The sequence below is a fragment of the Papilio machaon genome, chromosome 3, assembly GCF_912999745.1.
Source record: "Papilio machaon chromosome 3, ilPapMach1.1, whole genome shotgun sequence".
NCBI classification, from domain to species: Eukaryota; Metazoa; Arthropoda; class Insecta; order Lepidoptera; family Papilionidae; genus Papilio; species Papilio machaon.
Window position 1 is genome coordinate 849,967 of NC_059988.1, and position 25,719 is coordinate 875,685.

Consider the following 25,719-nt stretch of genomic DNA (forward strand, 5'->3'; position numbering starts at 1 on the left):
TACAAGGAGGACTTAATGCCTAAAGGCATTCTCTACCAGTCATCCGGTATATGAGAGGAAAGTATAATTATGTGCAGGGCAGATATGAATTGAAGATACTATTTTACTAATACAATATTATGTAATACAGTAATATATTAGAAATAAATAGGTATAAATAAAATATTGTATATAATATTAATATAACATTGTACATGTAGAAGAAAAAGAATAAGATAAATAAAAACTCTAGATTAATAAGTACAATAATAAGCGATAACAGCGAGAAGGCTACTTATGAATGGAGTCTCATAACACAATGATGCCGAATCAGACGCTTGAAAATAATTTTGGAGGAGGCACTTTTAATGTTAGGTGAAAGATCGTTCCACAGTCTAACAGCTGTCACAGAGAAGGATTTATCCAAGAAGGACGAGTGATGAATAGGCGCGGATAGTGAGAGATTATCAGAGGACCGAAGAGAAAGCTCGTGATTTTCACACAGAAATTTGAAGAAGTCTTTTAAATAAGTGGGGTAATTTGTATCATTTAATACAGAGTAAAGAGTGCAGAGAATACGAACGTTCCTACGTTCTCTGATGGGCAGCCATTTTAGTTTTGATCGGAAATCCGACACCACACAATTACGTGACTTTTTCAAAGTTATTGACAGTTCTATACATTTTTGAAGTCCGTTATGGAATCGCTTCGAAGTGAATGCACTTTCTCTAAGGAGGCTGATCGTTAAAAAACAAAAAAAAAAAATCTCGAAACTGAATATTATCTTAGTGTGTAGATACGTTTTCACTGAGTATTATCAAACAGGAGCATTTCCACTGCACTGAACAAAGTTAGCTTACAATTGCATTCGCTCAGCGCTTGCAGAATAACTTAGTGGTTTGTGAGGTTACGTAAGAGTCTGCCAGGTGAATAAATACAATATCGAATGCTTTAAAACATCTCGTCTTGCTTTCATTTAATTAAGAAAACAATATTCAGATAACAATATGAAAGTTTTTGCGTGTTCATTAAAAACATTGTACACTATTAACTCCTTAATGACCAACTATTTTAAGTGACAACACATCTTGACTTATCGGTGACAGATGACAGCGTGGGCAGGGCAAGTGTGACCAAAAAAGTCTCGCACTACTTTATATTTTGTAACTAATTTCAGTTAACTAAATTTTGTCACATAAATATTTTATGCATTTCTCTTTTCTCCAGTTTAGGTAATCTTTCGTCTACTTAAATTTCTGTAATGTAAAAACATTTAAATAAGTTTAAATATACAGTCAGGGTCGTTTATTTCCTACCCATTTAGATAAAATGTCATTTGACGCTCACAATGCCATCAGTTGTAAAACTAGTTATAACAACAAAAGAAAACAACTAAATGGGAAGCAAATTTAATTCATTGGCTATAAGGATAAGTACATTATCTCATGCGAGTTTTGAGATCGCGGATAACCCGTGCTTGTGGTAAACCGTTAAACAAGATTTTAGTGTTCCCCGTGGGCCGATGCCGTACCGAGTCGAGCTGAAAACAGCCCCGCTGGCGTTACAAAAGGAAAATTTATGTACAGGAATGGACGTATGGACTAATAGTTTTGTAATATTCGTTTCTAAGAGAATTATTTACTAACCAGCATTATATTTTTGTGTGACGAGTTCAATATATTTCGTTATTCAAGCATTAAATGTGCCTTACATTATGTTTTGTTTTTGATGATTCTCTATCATTAACGGGCAAAAAATATTTTTAATAATGTTAGATAGACAATATTGTCCTATAAATATTAAGACATAAAAAACACTACTTACACCTGTAACCCAGAGGGGTAGGCAGAAATTACGGACCTCCATTTGGTGTGGCCAAATGAACCTCAGCAATCCATTTTTTGCCATTTCGGGAGATGAAACATGACGGGTGGCAAGTCGCTTCGCCGTCTTTTTCTCCCGGGAAATCATACATATGTGCGGGTTGCATCACGATGTTTTCCTTCACGGTACGAACATCGGATAAATGTACATATGTAAATCGAAAACCGAAAAACACATTAGTACATGGCGGGATTCGAACCCAGGACCTGCAGTTGCAAGTCAAATGCTTAACCCCTAAGCCACCGACGCTCATATTAAAACATAAAATGTTAATAACGAAATCAATTTTAATGTTGACTTTGTTCTAATCTTTCTTATATGTATATCTTAATATGAACATCGCACGTATCGTCCAGTGCGTACCTCTGTCTTTCTCTAATCTTGATTTATCGAACTATTTTCGGGACACTAATTGTCTCTTTGGGTCCCCTTACAACGCATTATATTTTCATTAGTATTTTTTGTCAACGCATGATTTTATCCATTTTATTGAACAGTAAAATACACATAAATGGAATTGTATTTTTGTAGTTTTGTAAGTTTCTTTAAATATTTTGAATTAACGATAAACGTAATTGACTTTTGCTATAAGAAGATAATCGTTACAATATACAGTTGCTTCGTGAAATGAATAAATTCTAATAAAAGTTCTTGATTCTCTTTGTTAATTAATTTTCCAACTTGATGTATGTTTAATATATTCATAAATTTTTATTAATATTAAAGAAAAATACATGTCTATCAAAAATGGAAGTTATTTGTAATAATATTCCTGAAAATTTTAATATACTACCGTTTTCATACTTCTATGTACCCAGATGCATACTTTAGTTTCGGATGATTCTCTTTGTCCTCATTAATAAAGGTCCATTAGATTCAATTAACGCAACCTTGCCACGGGTGCGATGGTCACCCATCGACTACGGTCAAAATTCGCATAGTCTGCACGATCTGGTCTACTTTAAAGTAATATAAAGGCAAGGAATACATATAATTTTACTAAATCCGTATTAGGTATTACCCTTATATCAAATTTGGTTTTACTTTTCTACGTCGCTACCAGAAGTCGAAATCCATTTGCGAAACGTAAACAGCGTAACATGAAACGTCGAGAGCAATGGAGCGTAAAATCTAAATCATACTACATTTTCGTTTACCGCCGGCAAGGAAACTATTATTGTGCGAGCCCTAAACAGGAAATTACATTATTTTCCGCTATGTTTCTATGTCGATCTCAAATAACAAGGAAATTAATGGATCACCTATCGCTTTGGATTATCCGAAATTTTCGAGATGTAAAATTTGTCGGTTATAAATAAACTGGAGAAACTAGAAGAAAATAAATGATAAGGAGAATTGAATGAGATTAATGTCAATCTCTATCTTAAATCTTTTCCTTATTTTTATTGCTCTATTTATTATTTTTTAATTATCTGTCAAAATACGCTGTGTGCTATAATTTATTTACTCTATACAATCGAAATGAGTCCGTCTGCAAACTATGTGAGAAGAAACCGGAAAATCTCCATTCTTTGTCTGCCGGACGATCGTAGTCAAACTCAGTCCGTTCATTTGGATTGTGCAAGTTTTATTAGTACATTCATTTTGTTTCACACGCTTTCGGATCTTTGCTAAGTTGCTACTATATCTAGCAGATTCATTTAACTATAATTCATTACTTTTTTTTTATTAATTGAGGATCGGTTCTCAATAATTTAAGCGTGAATTTAATATAAGCGTGAGTTTTCACTGCTGATGAAACGTTACAAAAACATATAGCCATTTCTATCTTTATCGTATAAAAAAGGAGATAACAATATATGTAAATATGTTTTAACAGTGTAAGTCTACAGTAATATTACTAATCCACTTTCATAGATAGTAAAATAATATATATAGCCAATTTCATTCTAGTAATGATAAATTTTGGGAAACACTGCAGTCATTATAATAGCCCGATAGGATGATTGACTGTCTCGTTAATATAATTCAAAATCAATATGAAATAATCCACACAATGAGGCACGCTGTGCTAAAGATAACATTCATTGAAATAGTTGTAATTGTTGAAATTTCATTACTTACTTTCCTTTTGTATTGAAAAAAGAGTAGTCTATTGTGAAAAAATATAAACGTCATATCGTTTTATACAGTTTTTAACATTTTTTACAACTGTTCTTATGATCCCAAAATTATGAATTGCAGAATATTTTGAAAATTAAACAAAAATTATTTGTGAATGTAAGTAATAGTCAGTTTTATTTTGACTATTTTGTTTGGGTTTCCTTTACATGAATGGGATTAATTAAATTCAATTATTATTTTTTAATTCCTTCTAATCTTCTTTTCAGTCACGTAACGCCCACTTCTGGGCATAGGCCTCCCCTAAAGATCGTCATGATGATCGAACATGTACTACCCGCATCTAGGATACTAATGTAATCTGTTAATATTATTAACGAACATTATTGATAAGACCACTAAAGTCAAAATGAAATAATTTGTTTATTTTCCTTTTTGATTTACTTTAAACTATTACGAGTATATTCATAAATAAAATAAATAAAATAAAATAAGCCTTTATTGCTGTTTAACAAGATACTATACTTAATCTCTAAAATATTAACCATAGAACTTAATCCTTATATTAAATTATGTCTGTATCGGCAACGGTTTGATTTTCTGTAACAGCTTGTCTTTCGACAAAGGCCTCCTCTAAGTATTTCCACTCTTTTCTGTCTTTTGCGACTCGGATCCAGCACGGTCCCGCTAACTTTTTAAAATCATCCTCCCAACGCTTAAATTGTCTACCTCTGTTTCTGTGACCATCTCTCGGGTACCATTCTGTAATTAATTTGGTCCATTTCTCGTTCTTCTCTCTTATCATATGTCCCGTCCATCTCCATTTTAGTCTTCTGTACGTAGAAGTTGCGTTCTTGAACTTAGTTCGTTGTTTTATTTCCACTTGTCTTATTCTATCTCTTCTCCGTACTTCTGCAACACTCCTTTCTATACCATTTTGGCACACTTCCAGCTTTTTATGTTGTTGCTCTGTTAATGCCCATGTCTGACAACCGTACGTCAGGCAGGGTAGTATGCAAATGTTAAATATTTTCCTTTTTTCAGACATGGGCATATCTTTGTTTTTCATCACCTCACTGAGAGACCAAAATCTTTTCCACGTGTTTGCAACCCTACGGTCTATTTCTTTCTGCATTGTTTGTTCTGTTGAAACCATTTGACCTAAATAAATATATTCGGTTACGTTTTCTATTATCTCGTTATTTACTTTTATTGTATAGTTGTCTGTTGTATTACTCATTATTTTAGTTTTGGCTGTGTTCATCGTAAGTCCGGCTTTTGCACTTTCATCCGATAGTTGCTGCAACATTTGTTCTAAAGTTTTTGGACATTCAGAGAATAAAATAAGGTCATCTGCAAAACGCAAGTGATTAAGGTTCTCGCCGTTTATGTTGAGACCATTATTTGACCAGTCTACGTTCCGGAATATCATTTCAAGTACTGCTGAAAACAGTTTGGGCGAGATGGGATCGCCTTGCCGAACACCTCTTTCGATTTGAAATTCTTCACCTATAGTTTCTAGCTTGACTTGTGCAGTACTATTTTCGTATATTTTTTTGAGAATACTTATATATTTATATTGGACGCCTTGACTTTCTAAAGCATTCCATATATATGTGTGGTCCAAGGTGTCAAACGCTTTATTGAAATCCACAAATCCTAAATAGTAAACTTTATTATATTCCTTGTATTTTTGCAGTACCTGTCTGAGAACATGGATGTGGTCTACAGTTGAAAAATTTCTACGAAAACCTGCTTGTTCTTTAGGCTGATTTTCGTCGAGCGTTACGGCTATTCTTGATAGCAATATTTTTGAAAACACTTTATAGATGTTTGACATTAAACTAATCGGTCTATAGTTTGCAATATTGCCTTTGTCTCCTTTTTTATGTAGTAATACAATCACCGATTTTGTCCAATCCTTAGGTATTATTTGCGTCTCAATTATTTCGTTAAAAATGTCTGTAAGTGTTTCCGCAATCACAGGTGCTGTAGATTTAAGAAACTCGTTAGTTATATTGTCTACTCCGGGGGCTTTACATAGTTTCTGAGTTTTAATAGCTCTTAATGTTTCTTCTTTGAGTATTTTAGGTATTATTTCATTTTCTTCTAATAATATATTGTTCGTAGGTTCTAAAGTATTATGTTGACATTTGTATAAGTTTTTGTAGTAATCAGTGGCAATTTTAATGATTTCGGACCTTCCAGTACAGTATTTTCCTTCTTTACTTTTAGCACTAGGCATCCATTCCTTTTGAGCATCTAACTCTTTAATAGCTTTCTTTATACCTCCTGTTTTTTCGATGTGTTTCTGTAGATTTCTTGTTCTTTTTGTTTTTCTGTCCTTTCTTATTTGTTCGTTTATCTTTTTGCTTAGTTCAGATATCTTTTTCCGTGTTTCTATATCTTTTTCTTTCGATAAAAGTATTTTCCTTTCTTCGAGTAGTTTTTTGGCTTCACAGGAAATAGATCTTTTTGTTTCCAAGTTTGTCCTTTTTGTTTCCGTTGTTAGTGCTTTTAATAGATAGTTGTATTTTTCTTGTACTGAGTTACTAACTTTATCAATATTCTTTAAAGCGCTCGTTATGTTATTTAAAAGCATATCGTTATTGCTAGCATTTGCTACCGGAATGTATTTGTTTTGAAATTTTCGGCTCTTCCTATAATTTGCAGTTAATGTTCCACGAACCATTTTATGATCTGTATTAAAATTAAAGTTATTCAATGTCGTGACGTCTTTGAATACATTTCGTTTATTTGATAAGATGAAATCGATTTCATTTTTATAAAGCCCATTGGGAGACATCCAGGTCCATTTCTTAGCCTTTTTCTTATTGTAGAAACTGTTTAAAATACTCAGCTTGTTTTCTAACGCAAATGATATTAATCTTGATCCATTATTACTCCTACTTCCAAAACCGAATTTTCCTATGGTGTAATTTTCGCCTGTTTGACATTCCCCTATCTGTCCGTTGAAATCACCCATTACAATAATATTCTTGTAGCAACTATCGATGGTGGTTTGTAAGTCTTTATAAAAGTTTTCTATCTTTGCTATATCCTCCTTTTTATCAGATTCCGTTGGTGAGTAGGCTTGTATGATTGACCACGTTTCATCTTTTCCTTTATTTAAAGGCAACTTAATATTAAGTAACGCTATTCTCTCTGAAACTCCTTTTATTTCTACTATATTTTTTGCGTATTTCTTTTTAATCATAAATCCTACACCATAAAGGCCAGGCGTTTCTCCTTTATAATGAAGTATATATTTTCCGCAGTCTACTATTCCATCTCCAAATCTTCTCAGTTCGCTCAATCCCAAAATGTCCCACTTTATTTCCTCTAATGCTATTTCTAATTCTATAAGTTTTTCAGAGGTTCTTAATGACCTAGTATTAAGAGTGGCTATTTGAATTTCGCTTGTATTGTTACTATTTATTGTTTTTCCCATATTTAGAGGGTCCTGGTCGTTTTCCCCCACGATGACCAATCGGCTTGGGGGAGGGTTTTGTGTTTGCGTTTCATTGTTTTTTGTTTTGTTATTTAGTTGAGTTTTCCGTTTGCCGATTTCTGGTTGCTATTGCTTTTTGTCTGTTGAAAATTTACTCCAAGAGTTTGACCTGCCTCTCATTACGTCAAACGCATTAACTCTATTGGCTTTGGAAGAGTTTAATGTTGGTTGTTTTCTAGGTTGGAGCTTAGGTGAAAAATCAGATGATGATGATGATAAGACGTTTTCTACTTTTGAAAGTTTCGTAGAAATGCGCTCGAAAATTTTACACTAACGTCGAAAATAGTAATTTGTTGGCGAAGGATGATGAAAATGTGGAAAACAACTATTAGCACAGTAATTACTGAGAGTGGTTGTTTAATAATGAGCAGTTTTGATAGTAAAAAAATAACAAATTAACCCTGATTGTATGCGTTCTCTTCAGATATGAATCTCTTAAGATTTATTGGTACAAGGAACTATTACTTCACTATGTCTTCAGTACGCTAATTGAACAAGTGCTGATGCTAGTCCAGAAAAAATAAAATGTCCCTCCGATAAAAATACCAATACCTCAGTCCTAGTGAGAGCTTCTTTGTTAAGCAGTCTTGGTAATTATCATATTGCTTTGAGTTTCCCGCTTAATATTCGACTCGTTTGTTCTGTCCGTTGTCAGCGTGGTAACAGATGTGGGCTGCCCATTGGCACTTCGATTTCCATACTGGAAACGTAACGCAGATTTACATATACGAGTACGTTGCATTTGATTGGATTATCCTCTGATTCAAGCTGCTTCAATATCAGAATATACGACGTGGCAATGCAGTCAACATATTTTTTTTAAATCTTTCTTTTCTTTCTAACCTAGCAGGGTAAACAAAAACAGTAATAAAGCTTTTTTGAATTGAGTGATGACTGAACTACGAGTTGATTACGCATTGCACTTCATTTTCCTGAGTATATTTCGTTAATATGAACCAATTTTTGAGAGAACACATTTGATAAATGTTTTAAATAATACTGAATTCCAAGCACAATTGTAAAGAAGTCGCAATCTAATAAAATGTAACTGAAGGAACGGGAACAATAGAGATGCTTCGGCACAATCAGCCAATGAATAAATATTGTTGAAAGGAAATTCCTGCTAACATCGACTCGGAGCGCCGCCGTCGGTCTTTTCTTATAATTGAATCGTAAAATATAGCTTAAAATAACCCTTTTAATAAAACGGCAAATTGAAATTATGTGAGTTTTATGTTTCTCATTGAGTGATACTTCTTAATTTATTAAGATTTTAATTCTTATTTTTTTTGTGAAATGCATCGGAAGGGGACCAGAAGCGTGGGGAGTCCTCCGTCCACGTGGACCGATGACATAGTTCGCATGGCGGGAAGTTATTGGATGCGGAAGGCGGAGGACCGTGTACTGTGGAAGGCATTGGGAAAGGCTTAAGCCCAGCAGTGGGCAGATAAAGGCTGTTTAAGATGTTGACCATCCGAATAACTAATATCTAGATACATAGCTTCTATAGTAAGATATTTACAACGTCTTACAATTGTAACCATTACGATGAAACCCTGTCGATGCCTCGAGCGGAATCTCTTGTGTAATAAGGAGAACTATATCATATGAAAAGAACCCAATATCTTTTAAGGGTTTAACATATTTTTTCATAAAGTATCCTACAATAAGTTTAGATAATATGGACAATGGCGATGAAAATAATGATAATTTTGTACAAAAAAAAAATATTCCTTTTCGTTTAAACGTACATGAAAATGCTTGTTACACTTAATTTCAAACTTTATTAGCGCAAGTTCGAGACGGGAGCGTTGTTCCCGTAAGGTAATTTCCTCTCTAATTACAGCTGCTTAAATTGAACACCGTTACTTAATTGCTAAAGCTTTGCTCTTGTGATGTGTCGTGTTTGGTCTCAATTAGTTGCGAGTTTGTTAAGAACGACTCATAATAATTGTTGAATTAATTTATAAACATCTTATCTTACTTCTTACTGTATTATAAATGCGAATGCTTAGATGGATGGATGCATGCTTGTTACGAGGCATCTCGCCGAAATTTGGCATGGATGTAAACATAGTCTGGAAGAACATATAGGCTGCAAATTAAGTTTTTTTTTATTTCCGCGCAGACAGAGCTGCGGGCGACAGCTAGTTAATTTATAAATATCGAAATCCAAGCATAGATTCATATCGATTCTCCATTCTCAGATAAGGAGTATACAATTTCGCACCATCTTAAAAATTACTTCTAGGCAATTTATAGGAAAAAACAAATATAGAGGATATTTGGATTTTTTACTTTAATCTATATTTTTCATCGAAGATTGTAGATTATATTCGTCCTTTATTATCATCAAAACATTGTTCTAAATAATAAATACCACAATATAAATAAAGTGTAAAATGTTTTCGACCCCGCAAATTGAAACAATAGGTCCGTCGTAAATATTATACCGAATTAGAAACAATGAAATGGCTCCTCGTTAATTTAAAGGGCTTTATTAAATAAGCCTTTATTTAGGATAATCTACAAATATTTGAGCTGTAAATTAACGTGTTTTTAGAATTAAATTTACAATTAATAATGGACGTCAATAACGTTAGTTTAATGAGTAAAATGTTTTAAAAATGAGAGTGGAAATCATAATATTAAAAAAAAACAATAATTAAAAACTAACGATTATTATTTTTAAGATACATAAAAATAATGCTTTTGGTAATCTTGAAATTCGATTGTTCAGCCTCATGACAATGCACAAGAATCGAAAGTCACAAATATTTCATTAAATTTGAATTAGTCTTTTCCAAGAATTAACATTTATAATAACTTAGTTATAAATATTACTTTAATAAACATAAATGAACAGTGTATTTCTTAACGTATTAAAATTTGCCTTTTTGGTTTACGTAGGCTAAACAGTTAGTTATAATATAACTAGTTATAATATAAAGTTAGATATAATATATCAAAATGCGCTACAAAAAGTAAGCGATGGCATATTAAAATCTTTTATTCTTTTGTTACATTAATCACCTTTTGTTTTAGATGAAGCAATTCAAAATCACAAGTTATTTACGGTGTTATTTTTTGGTTTTATTATTGATCCTTATCCAGGCAAATTGTTGAAGTGACTTACTGACTGATAGACAAAATGATTAAAATTGCCTTTTATTGTACATAAATCTGACAAATCACTTAGAAGATATCACAAACAATAGCGTAACCGGAAAACAGTCGTGGGTTCTAATACTGCCATTCGACTAGTGTCGTCCTACCGTAGCAAAACCTTAGCACCTACGTCTTGCGAATGGTTAAAAGAAATTTAAGTAAAGTGACAGAGTAATTTAAAATTATAGATGAAAATATAAAAGGTAGAAAATTAAATTTTATTGTATGGTACGAAAACGATGTTTGAGTTGATCCCTTCCTTGACGCTTGCGGTAAGGAACTTTGATAATTGCAATAGTCCTAAAGCTACGTTATAACATTGTGTTCTCACTTTGTAAACTTTATAATTTGAAACTATGTAAACTCATAATAAACTATATAATGTGGATTGTCGTTTACTGATTATAAACTTCTCGGAACTTGTTATTTGTGCGTAATTTTCTACAGACCTAACTAAAGCCTTTTATATCCAATCTCTTAAAACAACTGTCTTTTTTAATAGTAGGTAATATCCCCATCATCATCATCAGATCACTATACGTCATCACCGAGGGGCTCGGAGCCTACCCCAAGTTAGGGGTGACTAGGCCATAGTCAACCACGCTGGCCAAGTGCGGGTTGGTTGACTTCACACATATCATTGAATTTATTTGGTACATGGCGGGATTCGAACCCAGCTTAACCCCTGAGCCACCGACGCTATAACATTCTAAACGTATGTAAACTGTCGAATTAAGAGGTTTTCTTCTTAGATTTCTTTCATTGTGAGACAGATCTTATCAATATCATCCGCTATGTAAACCCTTTTTTAGGAATTCAATAAGGAAGTCAACGACGGCGAGTTGATACGGTGTCGATTTTGAAATACTTTTAGTTTACAAACTGTATTCTGTCTTTTTGAGTTGGGTCGACGTAAAACAGTTTATTTTTCAGTATTGAAAGAGTTTGAACAACATATTTTTCATATTAAAACAACACGATATTCAGCAATACATTACGAAGTTATCTGGTTCAAATAAATATTTGGTTAATAATATTTTTATAAGATAGTTAAGATCTATGTTATAATGAGTTCTTTTGAATTAAGATGTAATGAGAAATTAAGACTTACGCTTCCTTTTGTTTCTCATATTACATCACACTAAGTGACTCCCTAAAGGCCTAATTTACGATTCTGAGGTGAGAGTGTAGCATTTCACTTCTGAGTATAATTTTACAACAATTTATTTTCCACTTTCTTATATTTCTAGCTACATTATCGACCTACACGGAAGCAAGGCGCTGTTCTTATCCTACTGAACACCCTTCCCATAATAAGCACCCTCCCCATGAGAAACATCCATTATTATCATTGAGCCCTCCCCCCCTTATACCTGTATGAGTTGGTTATCTAAAATAAAGCAAAACAATGAGAAAATGTGTGCGTATTTTTATTATTTATTTAGAGAATGTGTAAAATATATTTTTTTCTTTTTTATGTCAGGATTCTTTAGAGCTTTAGGCAAATTAAATTTTATTGTACGACCCAAAGCAATACCATTGTTTATCGTTAAGTCACGGAGCTGTTCATAGCCATTCAAAGCCACGTCAATACCAAATACGTAAAAAAATGCTTAATTATATTTTACTTACCTTAAAAATGGAAACAAAATCCATCTCAGAGACGATGCCTTTCTATAAATGATTGCGCATTTGATCCTAAGATTAGTATCTGTCTCCGTTACGGAAGCGCGAAGCTCTGGGGAAGATTTATCCGCGCAACGAATAAGGGACGGGACGTAATTAATGAATGTCGCAGTGTTAAGTAACGTTGGTATATTAGTGAGAGGGACACGTTTTAATATTGAAAAAAAAAAACAGGTAATTTGATAGATTTTTTTTTTTTTTTAGTTATTACCAGAACAATTTATTCAAGTTGGTGTTTTATTGGATTCGGAAGAAATTTGTTTTTGTTTAATTACTATAATTAATAAACTAGCACTAGACCACAATCGCATATGTTATTAAGTGATATGGTCGAAAGTTACGCTTTAATTAATAATTGCCTCTATTTGTCATTTTTTTTTCTATGAAATGATTCTTAATCTACGAGTAGATTTATAGTTTGATACATTTTAGAAAGATATATATATATAGTATTATGTTTATTATTTTACTAATATTGTAAATGTGAATGTTTAGATGGATGTTTGTGTGTAGGTTATCTCCGGAACGGCTCAACGGATCTTGATAAAATTTAGCACAGATGTAGAATATACGTGTAGGCTACTTATTAAGTTTTTTTTTTAATTACGCGCGAATGGAGTCTCGGTCGCCAGTTAATAATTACATACAAATAAGATTAATTGTGTAGTACACTGAATATATAGTTACGAATTTGATGCCGGCTCGTTGTATTTGATTGATAGTTAAACGCGTTAGTCGGAACGTTGTGATTAAAATCGATTACCATTGAAGCGACGCAATCCATCATTGAGTTTAAAACAATTACCAAATATTTTTAATTTTATTTTCTTAGCTGTTTAATGTACTCGAAATGAATAATCCTCCTTTTATATATTAATTTAAATTGAACAAAAATGTAACTGCAATTTCAAACGGTAAAGAACTACTACAATTATTTTGTAAAACTATTTATCACCAGAACAAAACCGTTGTCAGGTATTAGTGCTGCTTTCATTTTGATTACGAGGTAAAAGCGATATTAAGAACATCTACAAGAAACAAAGTATAGATTATTCAAAATTTCGTGAGACATTATCATTAACTAAAATAGGAAACTTGAACAACACCAATGACGTTTTGGTATCAATCTCGTCAACGTTGTGTATTTTTCACCCAGTATTGTAGATGGAGTAGAACTAAAATGGACTCAATCCGAAAACTTAACACAAGCCGGCGATAAGTTTCGGGTTGCAAGCTTAAGTAAACCAACAAAACAACAGTTCTGGCAACAAGTACAGTTTTAACAAAGCACGCAAAGTTTAAAGCAGTTGTTTCAGAATATTCTGGACTTTACCACAAAATCATAAGTAATTCACAATATTATTACTTAAAGTATTTAGTATTAAAATTAAATTTTAAACACATTATTAAATGTTACATATAGAATATAACATATTTCAATTAAGTACTTAGTTATTCAAAAATTCGAATACACAATAATATTTCTATTTCGCTACATTTCAATCATGAAACTTATTGCGACTGTTGGTGTTGTTCATGAAATTCAAATTACAATTTCATAAAAAAAAATAGTTGCATTGTGTGATTTATTAGAGTCTAAAGCGACAGCTGAAATGTACCAACGGAACAGTCTTGTACGCATTTTACCATTAATCAAATTAAATCGGCGCGTCACAGTCGAGCCGCTTGGTTGACGAACGGCCGATATGTTCATTCAACTCTGATAGATTTATTGTAAAAATGAGTAAACTCATGTTAAAGTGACGAAAACAAAACAAGTTGAATGAAATTTTACGTCTTATTTTCGTGACTTCTTTTATCAATTACGTTTTAAAACGAAATTCGAAATCCATTAGTGAAAGTGTGTTTGAGCAAGTTAGATACGTGACTTGAAGTTTGAAACGGTGTAAATCTGTTCCGATGTAATAAAAATAAAGTTAAAACGATAAAGGCGAGATTTAAATAAAGGAAAATCCAAAATACTCCAATATAAAAACAGATGATATTAAGTAATTTTACAAGTCGCATCTTTAGGTTTTACAAAAAAGCAAACTTTACAAATAAATTAGTTCATATCTGGCAAAAAACAGTCACTCTATAGAATGCACTCTATAGAGTGACTGTTGACATAAAGAAGAAGGTACTTCTTTAATTTATGAATTACTCAGAAACATAATCTTGGCAAAGATTTTAACATTGTATTGTAGAGAAATTGTCACTTTCAACGCTATTGTAACAACGGTGTTATAAATTGCATATAGTTTTCTAATCCAAAATACGGAGCTATTCGAGTTCTACGGATATTTGTGTTTTATGTTAAACTGAAAATATCTAATAGTTCATACCATGATCACCAGTCGCTGTCAGCCGACTACTGAATATAGATCTTCTTCCAATGCCTTTCAGGGAATGTGATTCTCCCCTTCCCGTATCCAGTGAATTCCTGTCGTCTTTACAAGGAATACCTTTCAAAAGACCGTTTTATACAAACCTAGAAAAAAAAGTTTTCAAGGCTAATTTAGATTCATGAAAATGTTTTGACATTGTCTAGTTGTTCCAACAACCAAATCCGGGCAATCTGCACTTTAACACTCCATTACGGAAGCTTGTCAGTTTTATTTCTTTCAAGTCCCAGGAGCGCTCGTTGCAATGGAGATCACGTGCACTGAACTTTCTCAGTCGAGCAGAGGTCAAACTTATCTCTCAGTTACGTTAACAACTTTATATTTACCACAACTGCTTGTAGGCAGTGATTTGTTTCCAGCGATATTTTTGAACCAAATTTTATGTTTATAGAAGCCAGCATACTTCTCTCTATAAAGTCACGTATATTTACTATTAAAATTAGACGACTGACTGGCGAATTTAATATGATTTAAAAACGATGTGGTCCTTTTTGGTGAACATTATCAGTGGTAGACGTCTGCAACAACAACATTTATTAGGAATACGCAAGGGAAGGGAAATTGAAAGGGTATTGGATTTGATAGAGAAGGGGACACAGAGATAGGGGAAATATCTTTTTTATGTGCCTCCCCTCGTCCGTCTCTTAAAGGCATATGTTTATGGGCAGCGTTTGCATCTATATTTCGGCGCATTCAGGTAGCTGCTTGCTCTTTTGCCACATATAAAAATTATAACATTCTCTTGCCTGTGCCATTATTTTGACTACTTGGTATGACACGACGTCTTCGTTTTCTTTCTATTCTTCCTTCTGTTATTGTTCTATTTTTATATTGCACGAGTATTAATCTATAGCATCATTATTAAGATTTTGTCTTCGTATTAGATTATTTTATCAACAATATCTTTAGCTCTCGAGAAATTAACGAGCGTTCTGGTTTTAATTAATCTGTAGCAGTATCGAATCGTTAATTAAAGTAAAAAATGGAAGAAATCAACTTCTTACTTAGTCAATAAAGTTTTTTTTATTGGTGCAACACTGAATCGCCTGAGTAGGCTCTTGGACAGTATTAAACAGAAAAATAATAACTAAAATAGGTAAAGAGACAATATAATGAGAGCATTCTATTAAAAATAAATATCAATACTAAATGATATAATATCAGTGGAAATATAAAATTTTATGAAAAAATTTGTGCAACGCCCTATTATAAAGTACGTCAAAAATCTCTACTCTCATACATAATGGACAATGGTGATACGAAGGCGTTTGTCACAAATATTCATAATAGACTGATATTGCCCTAGCATCATGACAAGAATTTTAAAATTCAGAATGAGAACAAAAGCTGGTGAAAAATAAAAGCTTTAGCGATAAAAGCACTTAGGCCGAATGAACGATCTTGTGCAACGATTTTTGCTTTTCATGGACACAACAGAGTATATCGAATATTGAGATTAAAATTTCAAAGGCTACGTGACCAGGGTAAAATGATTTTTTGTGTCCACCACGTTAAAATTGCATTTTCAATTTTTCAAAATGTAGTAAAAATTTATACGTGTATTTATTAAAGAGGCTGTAGACGAAAAAGTTCACATGTTAGACTCATATAAAGGAGTAGTTAGAGATTTCATAGTAACATTTTAAATCATATTAAATTAATGATCGAGTGATGATATCAATATATTTTCAATTTTGTCGTTGATATCCAGACAATATGAGAACTAAACAAAAATGAATTATTGTAGACTAGCTTTTACTCGCGACTCCGTCCGCGCGGGATAAAAAAAAATGCACACAAGATAAAAAAGTTTCTATATCCGTCTCCTAGTTCTGAGCTACCTCCCCATCAATTTTCAGCTAAATCAGTTCGACCTATCTTGAGTTATAAATAGTGTAACTAACACGACTTTCTTTTATATATATAGATGAGACAACGGTTAAACACTATTAAATTGGAAATTATAACATTTAATTACAAGGATCTAGGAATTTCGAACATTACAAGTCTAGAATACTTCTCAATGGAATAAACTTCAAGTAATACATTCGATGAATTGAAGCTGATATGTTTCACACAAGTTCCCACATGCTTCGTAACTCAAGCGATGAATCCACTGGGGTAGAGGCGTTCGATTAAGCGCGAAATTCGTATCCATTACAATGGATATTATGGATACGAATGGTCTGCTAAAGGAATATGTTACATCACGTAAGTTTATTTAGTGTGTTGTCAAACCTGGACAGCTTGAAAAATAATTCAAAGCGAAATGTAATTTTCGTCATGTAAAAGTTTGTACCAAAACTATTCTTAATCGCATAACAAAGTCTGTATTGGCGATAGGCCAAGCTGCTGCGATGCCATATTATTGCGGCTTTCAATTGATATTCAGAAGTTGTTTCGTAATTTTTGTTGTGATAAGGGCATGCTAACAAAATAATATTTTATTTAAGATTAGTAGAATGTCCAAGTAGACAAAAACCGACTTTAATGATGATCGAATATTCTTAACTAAAAAGAGAAAGGAAGAGGAATAGAGAGTGAGAGGAAAACCTCAAGGAAAAAGCTGATGTACCAAGTAATGAGAAAGTAAATCTTTTATAATTACCCAGAACTTCTTAAGGCCAGTCATCGAGATAGAATGTTTCTAAGATAAATGTCCCATAAAACAATTGCGGCGCTCTGTCGGTTATTTAAAGTTGAAACTTTAAGATCTCGTTAACAGTTATCTTGTTATATCGAAGCTCTTGTAACATAAATTGCGTTGAAACGCACACTTTGTCTTTTTCTAGTCTTGTTACGTTTTAATTAAACTTGAGTTACGACTGTACTAAATAATATCAGAAATAAATTTAAGAAAATAAAAATAACAAATAACAATTACGATTACGTAGAAAATTGATAAAAAGCAAACTTCAAAATTTCTTAACTAAAGACTATTTGAGATCTACGTAATGTGACATAAGTCTGATTTACGAATTAAAAAAACACCGTTGAAAATACATCCATCCGAAGTTACAATGGTAGAAAAGGTAGAAAATTCGCTCAACAACAAAATTCTAAAGATAACACTTAATTGCGCTGTGTAATTTAATCAATGATTAAGCAATTGTTCATGGAGTGTATAGAATTCTATGAGAGGCGAGCCGTTTATCCGGTACTGAAGGAATAAAGAAGAAAGTATCGACAAAGTCGGACTTTTTTCTCGAATTAACGTAGAAAATGTTAACAATGACTTTTACGCTCAATAGGATGGAATTCTTTCAAATCTTGTATTCAATATTTTCTCGAAGGCTTTTAATTTATACTTTTTAAAGAAAAAAGACCATAAAACGATTTAAAAAACGTTTTTGATCAATTGAATAATATAATAATAGTAGCGGAGAGAGTACCAGGACCGTTCGAATGGAAGTTTGAATTTTCTGTCTACCCTTCTGGAGTACAGACACGAGTTGTTTGACTTCAGTTGTTGTCTCAAACATAATACGTTTCAATATTGTTAATAGAATAGAAACAATTTCATTGCAATATCAATAGTGTTCCCCAGAGACGTACAATCTCTTTCCCAGACGGCCTAGACAGTCGAGCACGATTCCCTTCAAATTAATAACATCTCGCATCGCACTGGAGAGAAATTTGTCCTCCGTCTCACCTCCGTCCTCGAGACACTAACGAAATTACTGCCATTAGTGTTGGGAGAAAACAAAGCGAATTTTATAATTAGCAGACCCGTTCATTTGTCTGATGTCGTTGTTTATTTTAACGAGATGTCAAAGATATTAAAAAATGTTATATAAATATAAATAACTAAATAAATTGGTAATATATGTACCATGTTTATGGTTGGAGGAATTATAAATTTAATTTTATCTCGACGTATGCACTTTTGCCTAAAGTCTATTCAAATATTAGCATTTGTTATCATTCCTTATAGTAAATCTGTTTTTATTTTCTTGCAATATTATTCTCGTTTAAGCGATTAAAACATTATTTACGTAAAAATTAGGAACTTAAATTATTATAATTCAATTTTACAATATAATAAAGCAGTAAAGAGACTTCGTTTCCGAGTTATGAAGGTCAGTAATATGCGGTTATTTCGAAGTTGTAATCAAAATTAAGCGCAGAGTATCGGTATAATAGCCCCTTGGAGTTGTTCCTTGAACGCCTTAGTTACGTCGCCGGCAAACTTATCTGGGGCAATCTTATCATTCTTGTTAAGAACACGCTTCGAGTTTTAATTGGCTACTTTAAATTAAACGGATACATATTTAATAATAATAAATAAACAAAAATACATACCTTAAGAGACACATATTTTTGATAAATATATTTATTAGATAAAATGGGGATGAATGCCCCCCATCAGAACCTATACAAAGCTATATATAAGTAAAAGATCACCCATCACGACAATTGCGAGTGTCGACAATTTGCGGAAATTTGTGGCATAAACGGCTGTATCTTTGGATAGCGTTGTCTTAGAAGTTTAATTTTCTTACAGCTTCAAGGGACAGTAGATCTGAGTATTTTATATAAATCTCAACTTGATACCTTCACGCGATCCTGAGAAAAACGGTCGGACAACAAAGTGATCCTACAAACCTCCTAATCCTTCCGTACGTGGAAAGAAAAAAAAGGAACCCTAAAAACCATGGCTTGGTTATTATCATCTGAACTAATATAAATACATTTCATAGAAATATATTCAAAATTTTGTTTATGGTATTAAGATTACCATAACTTCTACTATGTTATGTAAGTTCCAAGTCACAGCTAAGCTGTAACGATGAGTTATTGATGCGCCACTAGTTGGCACAGATTACACTGACCAACACAGCCTCACATAACACAATATTACGCCTTCGATATATAATCCTGTAAAATTAATGTAATCACGAATTTAATTTCCTATGCACAAGAGTTAATTTAAGTAGACCTGATCTAAGACAGAATTCAATATCTCAAAACAATCAGAGATTATAATAAGATATAATTAGTAAAGTAAACTATGACTTGAAGGTAGAAAATATAGGCAAGAAAATTTATTTGCTAAAAATTTAAAAGGGACTATTTACGTACTAGAAAAGACGCTCGGTACATTTACACCACAAATGTCATATAAATAACATATTTCTTAATTGCTTCAATTCACAACATCTCATCTTCCCTTACAAAGACATTTTTCAAGAGAAATATCGTTAAAAAGAAAATAATATTTCTAAGAGTAAAACGTTTGAAATTGAGCAATCACGTGAGAAAACAAGATTGTTGGAAAATGTTTATTTAAGACTTTGAATCATTTCAATTAATTTCTTATCATAGTGAAAAAGCACATGGTTTTCAGACATTATGTCGACGTACTTGAATATTTTAGACAGTTGGGAACTATTTTTCAAACATGTATATTACTTTTTTTATATATCATAAGGGGGTAAGCGGCCATTTGAATTCGCTCAAATAGCAAAACGTACACTGCCTGTAGATATCGCACTTGCGGATGCGTTGACTACCTTTAATCGACGGAGGTAGGGACGCACAGAAAGAGGATGTTTTCCCTTCATATGCGGCCCCCTCTATCAAATCCACTTCCCCTTCCCATCCTTTCGTTATAATAAAAGGATGGGAAGGGAAAGATAAATAAATTAGGCCTCCGGTACGCACACTCCCAGTAGAAACGCGAAATAGCTTCCACTTGACGCCTGTCTTGTGTGTGATCGTAGCACCAGGCGAGCCAGCCCATTCGTGCAATCGATGTTTTCGTTGTCGGCGTATACCACTGTTAAAACATCATTACATAATATCCATATATCTGTATAACCATCATTTTTTAAGTTTTGCAGTTTTTTTTTTCAATTATATTTATAAATCTGTCTTTTTATTTACCTTTACAATTTTGTATTGACCTAAATTCATGATCATAAAAATAAATAACTAAGTTAAGTGCTTTTAAGTTTTGAAAATTAATTAAAAGAATCGTTCACTGCGAACGAGAGTATCGCGTTGTGACGTCACAATCTCTTCAATTACTTGCCATCAATATAAATGCGACGAATGAGAGGTAGTCGAGCATGTTAAGAGGCAGCAACTTGAATATACATCAAACGTGCTATTGATATTAATGAGTACACGAAACTTTGAATATATCTGTAAAAAAACTGTTGGAGAAATATCAGAAAACACGTGACACAAAACCTATTGGTTAAACATAAAATTGTTTTAATTTTTTAATAATTTAATTTACTAATCTATCTCTTCGGACATAATAAATCACTTAAAGAAAGTTTTAAGCTAAATTTTATTTTTTGTACGAATAAATCATCTGACCAAGACTTCAACTAGCTTCTATATGAATGCTCTTATCTCTTACTTTCTAAAATGATTTATAGCTTAAGAGCCTTGCGTTTGTTCTTTCAAGAATATGCTTGAAAAGTGAGTTTATTTTAAGTAGCGCATATAAAGCATCATTTTAATACATTAATGTAAGAACATATTGAAATTTACATTTAAATAATTTAAAAAAAAATTACATTTATTGAAACGGAATTCGATTTTTTTTATAGTTCTACGATTTTCGTTATCATATTCTTACTACTCCTCTTATTAACTTAAAAAAAACAGTACATTTAAAATACTACGTAAAATATCAGAATGTAAATTAAGGTATAGTCTATTTGCTGTTGTGTACCAACTTTAATAATACTTTTATAAAATTGCTTGCAGTTTTGAAAACAAGTGTTATTAGACGCCATGAGCTGGAACATGGCTGCAGCTTAAGTGCTGCGGAAAAAATGGAACCAATTTCAAACTTTGGAGCGCAATGACATTTTCCATTTGCTGCATACACCCACAAAGCACTGCGATAAATTTTTGTCGTTCCGACCAAACTTTCAGGTGAACTTTTGCATTTTTATTCTTTTACTAGTAGAGTTTGTATTCAAATATAAAAATACATAAAATATAGATATATGGGATTGAAAATTATTTTGGATTTTTCAATTCCAAGGGGTTTATTTTACAGATCTTAATAGATAATGTCCCTTAACCTTTGCATCTTATCAAGCAAATGTAATGATTTATATATATAATCTCTAACTTGAAGTCCTACTAATTGGGTCAAACAAAGATGAGATAGCTTACTTTATTTCAGTTTCTAGGCAAAAAATTATTAGATGGACTAACTCTAGCGAATGACTCGATTAATATTAAGAGAATATTATCTCATTATTTAAATAACAATATTGCTAAGTTTAAAAGTTTCATTATAAGTTTATCTGGAGCGATTGTCCGGTTTCCGGAGCGCAGGCTTTAACTTTAAACTTCTCTCCAGATGTGCGCTACGTACTCTAAGAAATGTGACTTATTAAACTTTACTAAGTTTTAAATTTTCACTACAAATTATTGCAAGGCATAGTTGGTACTGCATTTATTTTTAATTTATTTTATTAAATTAATCGTCGGTTTCTTAGACCAAAATCTCCGTTTTAAACATATTCTTATCTTTGTATAGGCAAAGATAATAACAAGGATGACGATATATTTTAGACAGAGATGTTGGTCTCAGAAATCAACGATTAATAAAACGGATGACCATAGATAATATTAAAATTATACTTTGATGATGAAATTCTACGTTTCGATATTTAGATTCGTTGTTATTTTGGTAAAATAACAAATAATCAATATCATAATTTAAAACAATATCACAGCCTATTTAACTGAATTGTTTTATTTATAATATTAAATTAATTTAAATTTCGTGATCGCACAATCAAAGTACAGTTTTGTGGAACATTGTCTTACTCTAATTTATTCCCATGTAACTTTTACCGTTAAATAAATAAATGAAATTAAATGTTTGAATTTTAATTGTTCAAATGTTTGAAGTCTTTCCCCCAATCAGAAACACGACGCAAGAGCATTCTTTCAACCATTGCAGATGTCGTAGAATCGCAATGAATTCCAAGAAAAATATATTACAAATATAAAGCGACGTCTTCAATAGCACAAAGCACAGTCTTTGTGACAGTCTTTGTGCATCAAATCAGTTCAGTAGTTTCAGAGCCTTTTCATTGCTTACAAAACTAACAAACAAAACTTTCCTCTTTTTAATACATATAAATATAGATAAGCATAGTTACCGATGTCTCTATTATAGCTTTATTATTACAGATTTTATTTCAAAGCACGACGTAACTAAAGTGTTGTAACATACACTTTAACACTCAAGTTTCAAATTCATCGCATTATATAGCATTAATTAGCAATACGGCTGGAGAAGGCTGTCTCATAAAATTAAATAGCTTCATTTTACCTCGATCCTGTTTGGATAATTAGCGAAATTACCTGAGAACGTTGACACAGTTAACATCCTCGAAGCTCATTAGCTTTTCGCTTCAAAATTACAAGCGAAACGAACGCGAACGGATCAATATACTATCGAATAAATCATCGTCAACATGAAATATTTTTTTGTAGCTGTCACAATCAATCAAGCCCTTAGCGTAATTTTAGCACAAAAAATCCACAATAAGGTATTACTTAAGTGTTCATTATTTGACTCTGATTGTGGCAGTTAGTTTAGATTTTTCATTCTAATTGTACACAAAAGATCTCCTCAGTTACTGAGCTTTGTAGTATGTAGCAAATTTTAAGATTAAACTTTTTTTGAAGCGGTTATTAAGAAACATTTTATTAGATGTTGCAAAATGTTACAGGCAGTGCATGTAAAAGAGTTACAGTTGCACTGCTACCTTTATTGTAGGGTAAATGTTTCTGGAGTCATCATCATCAATCTGCCCTCGTACCTACGGTGGTGCGGCACAGTATGTACCACTCCATATATATTTATCAGCCATCAAATCTGAATTCTTGTTCTTCTTACGCATATCCTCTTTTACACAATTCATGCATACTTTTTAACTAATCAAAATATATGTACAAAACATATCGTTACCCCTTTAAATATCTTTGACAAGACGGAGAAAAAAATGTTTTAAACGGAGATTTCATTCTCAGAAACCTAAGATTAATGACGTTCCTGAAATAGTGGAGAAGAAGGAGACTATAAATTGAATTAATTTCTTGAAAAGATTGTAGATGTGTTCATTTCTGTTTAATCTTTTTCAGGGTAATAAAACACCTCTTGTTTATAAAGTGTGAAGTTAATCCCATTTAATATTTATAAGGTAACCTATGGCCAGCTGAGCTGTATAAAGCGAGCCATATATTTAGGACGTCCTAAATAATTAACTGGTGAGTGCGCCCGAGGGCTGTAGAAGATTACTACAGGCTTGTGGTTGGCGAGGTCACACGGCTCACGTCGAATTCTCGGTTAATGTAACATTCTTAAGCAAAATGATGTTTTACACTATAAGCTAAGAAACCTTACTCTGATATATCTTATACATTACCGTGGACCTAGCATGAATAATTGTGACATTCGTGTTCAAAATTAGAATGAGATTTTGGTATAGTTTACACTCGATACACAAATTTTTATACAAATTTTGTAGAAAATGATACTATGGCAATTGTCACAAATATTTGTACTGGGTCCACTGATATAATAATAATAAAATAAAAACAAAATAAAAATAAATAGTAATAATAATGTTTATTCGATTCAGATTACAAAGATCCATATTGTTACACTAGGGTTAGTAAAGGCTTAAAAAACTAATGTTAGTAACAACAATAAAAAAAAAAGAAATAAACATTTCGTGACCGTAGATATGTTAACATGAATATATATTTTTTGGATAGAACTTGAAAACAATTTTGATCTTAATAATAATTTTATTTCAACAATATTTTTTATCAATGTCAAATACAGAGTTGTAATTCATTTAAAGCAGTTTTTTGCCATTTTTTCTATTAATATGCCATCAAAATCAAACAATTTATTTCTTTATTATTAAGTCAAACATTTCAAATCGTGATTTTTATTTATTTTTTAACGTTTTAAATAATACAATCGTTGCTAAGGCTTAGGCCCTTCGTACACAAGGAAACATAAATCTTACGCAATATAATGTCATAGAAGTTTGTACACAGCGTGCGTTGCCAAAATTTCTATCTGCCAAAGCCAGTCGCTCGCTAGAAAGTCGCTGCTATTTTCAAGAACGCTGAGCAAATAGAGTTGATATGTAATAGCTATGTTACGCTATGTTCAGTGTTGCGCTATTTTACGATATGAAGGATCGCGCGCAACGCGATACTCGCGACGCAAGGATAAAGTTTAAGTTTCGAAGATTTATGCTATTTTGTGTACGAAGGGCCTTACTTAGGTACGAAATTAAAATGTTTCTTCATACCTTAAACATTATAAAATTTTATTAACGAATTAGATGTTATTTAAGACGATCTTTACGTTCTAATTAACTATAAATATAACAATGACTTTACAACATTCAAATATTTTGAATACAGTTTTCAAAAATATTTATCAAACAGTAAAACACAGTAACAACAGCGATGAACTTCACAAGTGAAATCAATTGAATAATGTTAATTGCAATTGTGTAAGCAAACAGTCGATTCAATAGCGTTATATTTTACAAATTATTATTCAAAACGTATAGAATTACTTCATTATGATTATATTTCACTATATTACCGTATTTTTTGTAAATTGATTTAAGAATAAAGACTTACTTGACTAAATATGTAAGCAATCAAATTTTTCTTGGAATTTTGCACCCAAAAAAAGTAACGTAAATCTTCGAATCTGAGCGATTTTGAGTCGCTTCCACTTACGCAAAACAATTTCATTGGGATTCGTATACATAGCACGCAACATTTTGTTTGACTCGCTTGCAACCTGTCAAGATCGTCGTGAGGAAAGTATCTACGATTTCCAAAATGGCGGAGCTCACAATAGTTGACATGTAGTCGCTATACTGTACTTACCGAATGGACAACTCTCGTTGACAAATAACGGTTGTGTATGGAGCACGCAACGCGATACTCGCAACGCAAAATGCAATTAAATTTCAAAGATTT